Source organism: Hylobates moloch, unplaced genomic scaffold (genome assembly GCF_009828535.3).
Source record: "Hylobates moloch isolate HMO894 unplaced genomic scaffold, HMol_V3 SCAFFOLD_2, whole genome shotgun sequence".
In the NCBI taxonomy this organism is placed as follows: domain Eukaryota; kingdom Metazoa; phylum Chordata; class Mammalia; order Primates; family Hylobatidae; genus Hylobates; species Hylobates moloch.
The window spans coordinates 119,853,698-119,860,820 of NW_026652277.1; the positions used below are offsets into that span (position 1 = coordinate 119,853,698).

The window sequence follows — 7,123 nt, forward strand, 5'->3', positions numbered from 1 at the left end:
AAGTTTTAAATTGTTAGATGTGTGTTTAAAATATTTTAAATATTTACATTCTATGCTCTTTTTAATACACAAAATCATTTGGCAATTGTGAATTTTAAAAAGGGTTGTATTTCTTATTCCTTTAAAGTTTATTTTTGGCAAAAATTTATTCTTTTGTTGATGTTTCACAGTCCATAAAAACTGCTATTATAAGCAGATAGTGTCTTATGAACTGATTTTATTGGTTTGTGCTGATGTAGCAAAAAACAAACCGGCTTACAAGCCTCGGCATTTTTATAAAATAAACATTGCTAAACATTGACACCCCAAATCCATCTAATGTAACATAGAAAAATAAGTTTCTTTAAGGAAAGGAGGAATAAAATAGAAATACATTCTAGTATTTTCAGTGGCAGATAGGATGAGTTTAGTGGGAAAATAAGATGATTTTATTTACAAAAACTTAAAAATGCATTTTTCTTACAGTGCTTTTTTTTAGATATGCATTTCATGCAATATCTCTGAGATATTATTTAATTGATTTTCTTGGCTTTATCTGGCTAATTACTCTGTATAATATAACTATAAGGATAATACTTAAGAAATCTTTTTTTTATTTTTGTCAGGTAAGTTATAATCTTTTTATGTTTTATGTAATTAAAATTCTTTTGCAAAATCACGATGCCATAAATTTTATATATTTTCACTTTTTTTTTTTAAGCAAGGAGATTTGGTTCTCTCAACTGTGTAGGAAAGAAAAATATTTTAACTATTTCTTATCTTTTACTTGGAGACTCTCAAGTTGAGCTGTTTATTATCCTTTAATTTGTTGTTACCTCAATTATTTGCTAATAGAAAATTATTTTATGATGTGCTTAGCTTACTACCTGTCTTTTATTTTATATATTTCTCTTAGATACTACATTCTTTTGGAAAGTATTTCCTAATAAATTTGGCAGCAGCTATGGACAGGGCCAGGATGTGTCTCAATTCCTGAGTCTTTCCTGGTATTCTGTCTCAGTCTTCACTTTCTCTCATCACAGTGGCCAGAGGACCTTCAAAGACTGTGGACATTTTGGCTGATCAGCTTAGTCCCCATGTTTGATTTTAATCAGGTCCCTTGGCAATGATCAGTATCTACTTCGCTGAAAGATACTAACCATTGTCACAGGAGATGGAGCAAAATGTATTTACAGGTGGCTTCTTCAACATGCCCGTTGTTTTCCACCTATAATCTTTAGTTTATACTGCAACTATATATTTCCTTTCTTCTATGTCAATTTGCATACAACTTTCATATTCAACATAGAAATATTTGATTAATTTCATTTTTACCTCCTCACTGATCTTAAATGCGTTTTTATTCCTTTTCTTTAACTTGTACAGCTCCCATTTATTGATTTTTACCTTTCAAGTTCCTATAGTCTATTTAACTCTGAGAATGTTCAACAACTTTCTGCTTTATGAAAAATAAATCTAGCTAAGCCTTCTTATTTTCCCCTTATACAATATACTTTACAGTGGAAGTATGACCCCATGGGTGTTGAATATAAATATTTTCAAACCAGAGTTCAAGCCAATGGCAGTGTTTTAAATCCTCATTTATTCTACTCAGGACCCACCTTATTAGGAACATTGACTTACTTTTTACAGCTTCACTGAGGTACAGTTGACCTCAATAAAATAATAAAAATTGTATATATTTACAGTTTTGGAGAGTCTTTCCTCATAAATTTGACAGCAGCTATGCACAGAGCCAGGCTGAGTCTCAATTCCTGAGTCTTTCCTAGTATCTTATCTATATCTGCATATATATATATATATATAATTATAATAATCAGTTTAATTAACATATCCATTATTCTGTATTTTTGTGTATGTGGTGAGAATATTTAAGGTCTATTCTCTTAGCAACTTTCAAGTATAAATTTGCAGTATAATTATGTGTAGTCACTATGTTAAATGACATAAGCTAGGCACAGAAAAACCAATGCTGCATGATCTCACTTATACATGGAATGTAAAAAAAGTTGAACTCATAGAAGCAGGGAGTAGAATAGTAGTTACCAGGGGTTTGAGGGGAGGAAATGGGGAGATGTTAGCCAAAGGAACTTTGCATTATTGATTGTTCTTTCTTTCTCTGACATTTTAAACCTCTCCTTTTTTTTGAAACATCCGCCATTGGCATTTAAACATGCTCAAATCTCTTCAATCTTTTAAAATCTTTCTTAAACCAAAATATTCTTCTATCTGCTATTCTGGATCTGCTCATCTTCAGGGTCGTACTTTTTATTTTATTTTATTTTTTCTTTTTGGCACTTACTGCTACCAGTTTACTTTCCTCAAATCCTTTCTTAATCCACTTTGATGTGACTTCTAAGAGCTTCACTCCCCTAAATTAGCCCTTGCTAAAATAACCAAGAAACTGTCTGTCGCCATATCCAAAGGAAATTATTCAGTTTTCATTGTTTGTAGTTTTCTAGCAAAATCACTACAAGGGACCACTTCCTCACTCAACTTTCTCTTGCCTTAATTTATGCAGTACTTAGATTTTCTTCCTTCTCTGTTTACTCTTTTTACATTTCAGCCTCCTATGCCAGCTGGTGAAATTCAAAATTCTACAAGCCTTAATCTAGGACTCATCTTATCTTCCTCTCCTGTCTTTTTCCACATCTATCCACTACTTGGTCAATTGTATCTAATATGGCATTCAGAATCTACATTTTTAGCTTTGATCTCCCCTCTGAATTCCAGACTTAGTATCTAACTTCATATTACAGATCCATTTGAATGTTCCTCATATGTCCCCCACTCACTAGGTATAATCTTTCTCCCCTAAAATTTGATCTTCTTCCAATTTTTTCCTCTGTCAGTAATGCTCAAGTTCAAACCAGAAACCAGGGACTTGTTCAACCTAAACCTCTTCTTTACTTTTTATATTTCAATAATTACCAAGTATTATGCATTACACACACACACACACACACACACACACACACACACACCCTTTGAGTTTCTGGATATCTTTCCGTCTCCAACACCATCTCCAGAGTCCAAGTACTGTTTCCTTAGACTGATGCTATGTGCTTCTAAATGGTCTTTTTACATCCATTGTAGTCTTAGTGATCTCTTCAAAATGCAAATCTGATTTCATCATCCATAGACAATCTGCTTCATAATTGCCTTCACTTCTCACTGCTCCTATGATTAAGGCATATTTTGTTCCTGCATGTTAACTATTTATGAAACCTGGACCCTGGTCAGTGTCTAAAATTGTGCCTATTACATAAAAGTAATTCAGTACACGTATTTTACTTATTTATTTTTATTTTATTTTTAAAATTTTTAATAATTTCAACTTTTATTTTAGATTCAGGAGATATATATGTGCAGGTTTGTTACATGGGTACATTATGTGATGCTGAGGTTTGAGGTACAGTTGATCATGTCACCTAGGTAGTGGGCATAGTCTGCAATATGTTTTCAACCCTTGCCCCCATCATCTTCCTCCCTTGGTAATCCGCAGTGTCTATTGTTGCTATCTTTATGTCCATGAGTACTCAATGTTTAGCTCCCATTTATATCTGAGAACGTGCAATATTTGGTTTTCTGTTCCTGTGTTAATTCACTTAGGATAATGGCCTCCATCCAGCTGCATCCACGTTGCTGTAAAGGGCATGATTTTGTTCTTTTTTATGACTGTGTAGTATTCTATGGTGATACACCTATTTTAAATAAAACAGTAACTTGGCTCTGTGAAAGCAAAAGTTGCACTGGGAAAAGTTAAACCAATAAGGAAGACTTGTCTATTCCAAAAAGGAAGAGAGAGATCAGAACTCAATCTCTGAACTGGGCTGAAACTCTGGAGAGTTTTAAAGGATGGGTTGGGAGTTTTTAAGGGAGAAAGAACTTTTAACAACAATTGGGTGGGTATGGGGGATTATGACCATATGTGTTTGCTAATTGGGATTATCCAAGGGAAATATAAACTTTCTCATATCCTCGTCACAGAAAGTAGTTTTACAACTTGGAACAAGGGACCCTCTGTCTGAAGTTAGGTTTCTACCTTTCCACAGAGACTGGAAGATAGAGATGCCTCCTTCCTTGATGATTACCTTTCAAAGGGTTGGCTCCAGGCCCTTTAGAAAGACAGTCTGGTGTTGAAACACTGCCAAGAGGCTTTCAAAAAGATTTACATTTAAAAGGGACAAATAAAGAATTTACAATTACAAGAATTCGGAAGTAAATTATCTACGAGAGGGGAGGGAAAATACCTTGATGCTTAGGCTATCTGAATCATATAAGGGACTGAGTGAACTTAAGATGGGGCCTGGAGGTCAGGAGCCTGTCTAAAGTTTAAAAAGCTGAGGGAAGGCTTCAGGTCACCTTCATTACTCCTTATTTATTTTGCTATCATTTTATAGCACTCTGTTCCTTAGCTCATGGTGCCCCAGCCAGAGAATACTTTCTTCAGTTATCCCTCCCATCAAGTTCATATCCAAGATAGCATCTCTTGAGTGCTTTCTCTCATATTAGAGAGTTCTTGATGTTGTAAATGCAAGAGAATGCATTTTGAATTTTTGTTTTGTTGCATTTCTAAAATATTTCTTACCACTTTGAGGATCATTTATGCCATTCTGTTTGCTTTAGTCTTTATATTTTCAGTTGGAGGCTGTCCTCAAATATCTGGTTATCCTTGGCTGTTTGATCATATTTAATAGATTTTAAAAGGCTCACTGCAAACTCTAGGTGCTTACTCAAAGCTGAAAAACTGAGTTTCACTGTGGGGTATGTAGTGGGTAATTTAGTTAGAAAATCCATGAAATGTATATTTAGATAGAGTTGGTGTAGTGCACTGATTAAGATTATGAACCTTGTAGGTAATCTTCCCATGTTTGAATCCTGGTTTTGCCACTAAGTGGCCATATAATTTTAGGCAAATCATTAACATCATTGTGTTTTGGTTTTCTTGTTTATAAAAGGGGTACAAAAATACCTACATATTTTTATAAAAATTAAAAATTTTAGTATTTGTAAATAATTTGGCATAGTGTCTAGCACATGCTAGAATTTATATATGTGTAAACTTTTATTATTACTATTAATACTATTTATTTTGCTTGAAAAAAATTCTATTATTCTTTCTGGAGGAAGTATATGAATCAAGACAGACATAAGGCTGACTGGTCTCAACATTGGTTATGGATTTCAACTTATTTCTTCTGGTTTTAATATGGTCTTCCCTGGTTCAACTGTCCAGCATGCTCTTGCTTCCTCTCCAGAGAATAAAACCTCTAGTCCCTGCTTGGGTGGGATGGGGGAGTTATCATGCTATTCAGAGATAGGCTGTAACAATCTAACTGTTTTTAAAACATCCCTTCAATAAATTCTACTTTTTTTTAAACCCATGTTTATTTTGGCTTTGAACGGGATCTAGAACTGACTATCTCTGGACATTTGTGGAGTGAGGGTGTATTCTAAAGTTACCCATTTCCTGGTAGGTGACCAGCAGATAATCATATTTCTTAAACTGAGCTTTCATATTTATTATGAGAATTAAAACAGTTTGGGTGACTTTTCTATCTAAATATATTTTGCCATTAAAATAATAGAAATGCTTAAAGAAATGAAAAATCAGTGCTGGAAAGTATTTCAAGAATTTCAAGTGACTATATGTTTTGTAAAATTCTTATTACACCAATTAACTGTTAGTATTGTAGATCAGATATTTCAAATGTGAAATAATATGACAGTTCATAGTAATTTAACATGAAACTATATACATTTGTAAAGGATACAGTAGCGACATTTCTTAAAGTTGGTTGGTTTTCAGTTGTGATTAAAAAAAAAGAAGTTGGACATGTTTACCACATGGATTATAGTAAAATATTCACAATGAATGGATTTGTGTACTATTATAAAATATAATTATCTTGTCCAGGCATGGTGGCTCACGCTTGTAATCCTAGCACTTTGGGAGGATGAGGCAGGCATGTTCAGTGTTTCACTGGGGAGCAAAGGTTAGCATTTCTACCCAGTCTTAGCACCTGATTCTGTCCTTGTCTTTATAGCACACTCATTGTACCTTTTTCTTTTTCCTAGTAAATCATAAGGTACTTATTTCCATTTTATCATTGAAACAGTTCCAGGATTTTTCTCTGTAATATTGTGGGCCTGCCTTGTAGTGGAAGTAGTGGTAATATCACATTTATTTCCTTGCACTTGTAGAAATAAAAGCACACTTAAACTGTAAAAAATATTCCATATCTATTTGCTTGAAAATAGTTTTAACTTTTTATGATAATGCAAGCAGTATGATGAATATCCTTCCTGTGTTTATAACTTCAGGATTATTTTTGGTATTTGTATAATATAATAATTAAATTATGATAAAGGTTTCATAGATGAACTTTCAAGGAGCAGATGCTAACGTTTTTCCTGTTTATGTTTTACCAGGGCCTTCTGAACAAAACCTATTTTCTTCTTTTAGTAATGAAATTCTAGTAAAGCCCTCCTGAGAATTTTCAGTTGGATATAAACACTATGCAATTGTATTAGTCCAGGAATCTTTAGTTATTTAGTAGACCTGAATAATAGATTTCTGAAGTCCAGCTTAAAGAAGTACTGAGGTGATCAAATTGTTTCTCAGTGGAAATGTAGACATCTTTATTTGTAGCATCCTTATTTGTAACACATTCTGCTCCTCTCTTCAACCCATACTTTTTTTGTGTATCCCTGGGGGTTAATGTAGCATCTGTGTTATGTTAACCCAAGTTGGGGGAAAACAAATAAACTCTTGTAGTCTTACAGTGTCAATCTGAGTGCAGTGTTTCTCTCTTCCATATTTGTTGTAAAGAAATGTTGACAAATATGAAATACTCAGGTAAGAGACAAGCACAAAGAACTTCCTTATAAATCATTTATTTTCTGCTGTATGTGTAACTTTCAGTGATATACTGGGATGCATTTTTAAACATGAAGATTTTAAAAAATATATTTGTTAAATAAATCTTTACTATACCTTGAAATATGATGAGAAATTGCTATGAGACAGTCATTATACAGATTCAGATTTTTTTGGTATATATATCTGTATATATATATATATATATATATAAGGGATATATATATATATACACACATA

At 33.1% G+C, this 7,123-nt stretch overlaps 1 protein-coding gene across 5 annotated transcripts in view; it reads left to right on the forward strand.

Annotated features, from left to right (window-relative positions):
• Positions 1–7,123, forward strand: part of GRIK2 (glutamate ionotropic receptor kainate type subunit 2) — a 671,651-nt gene that overhangs the window by 630,811 nt on the left and 33,717 nt on the right. The gene's annotated exons all lie outside the window — the stretch shown is intronic.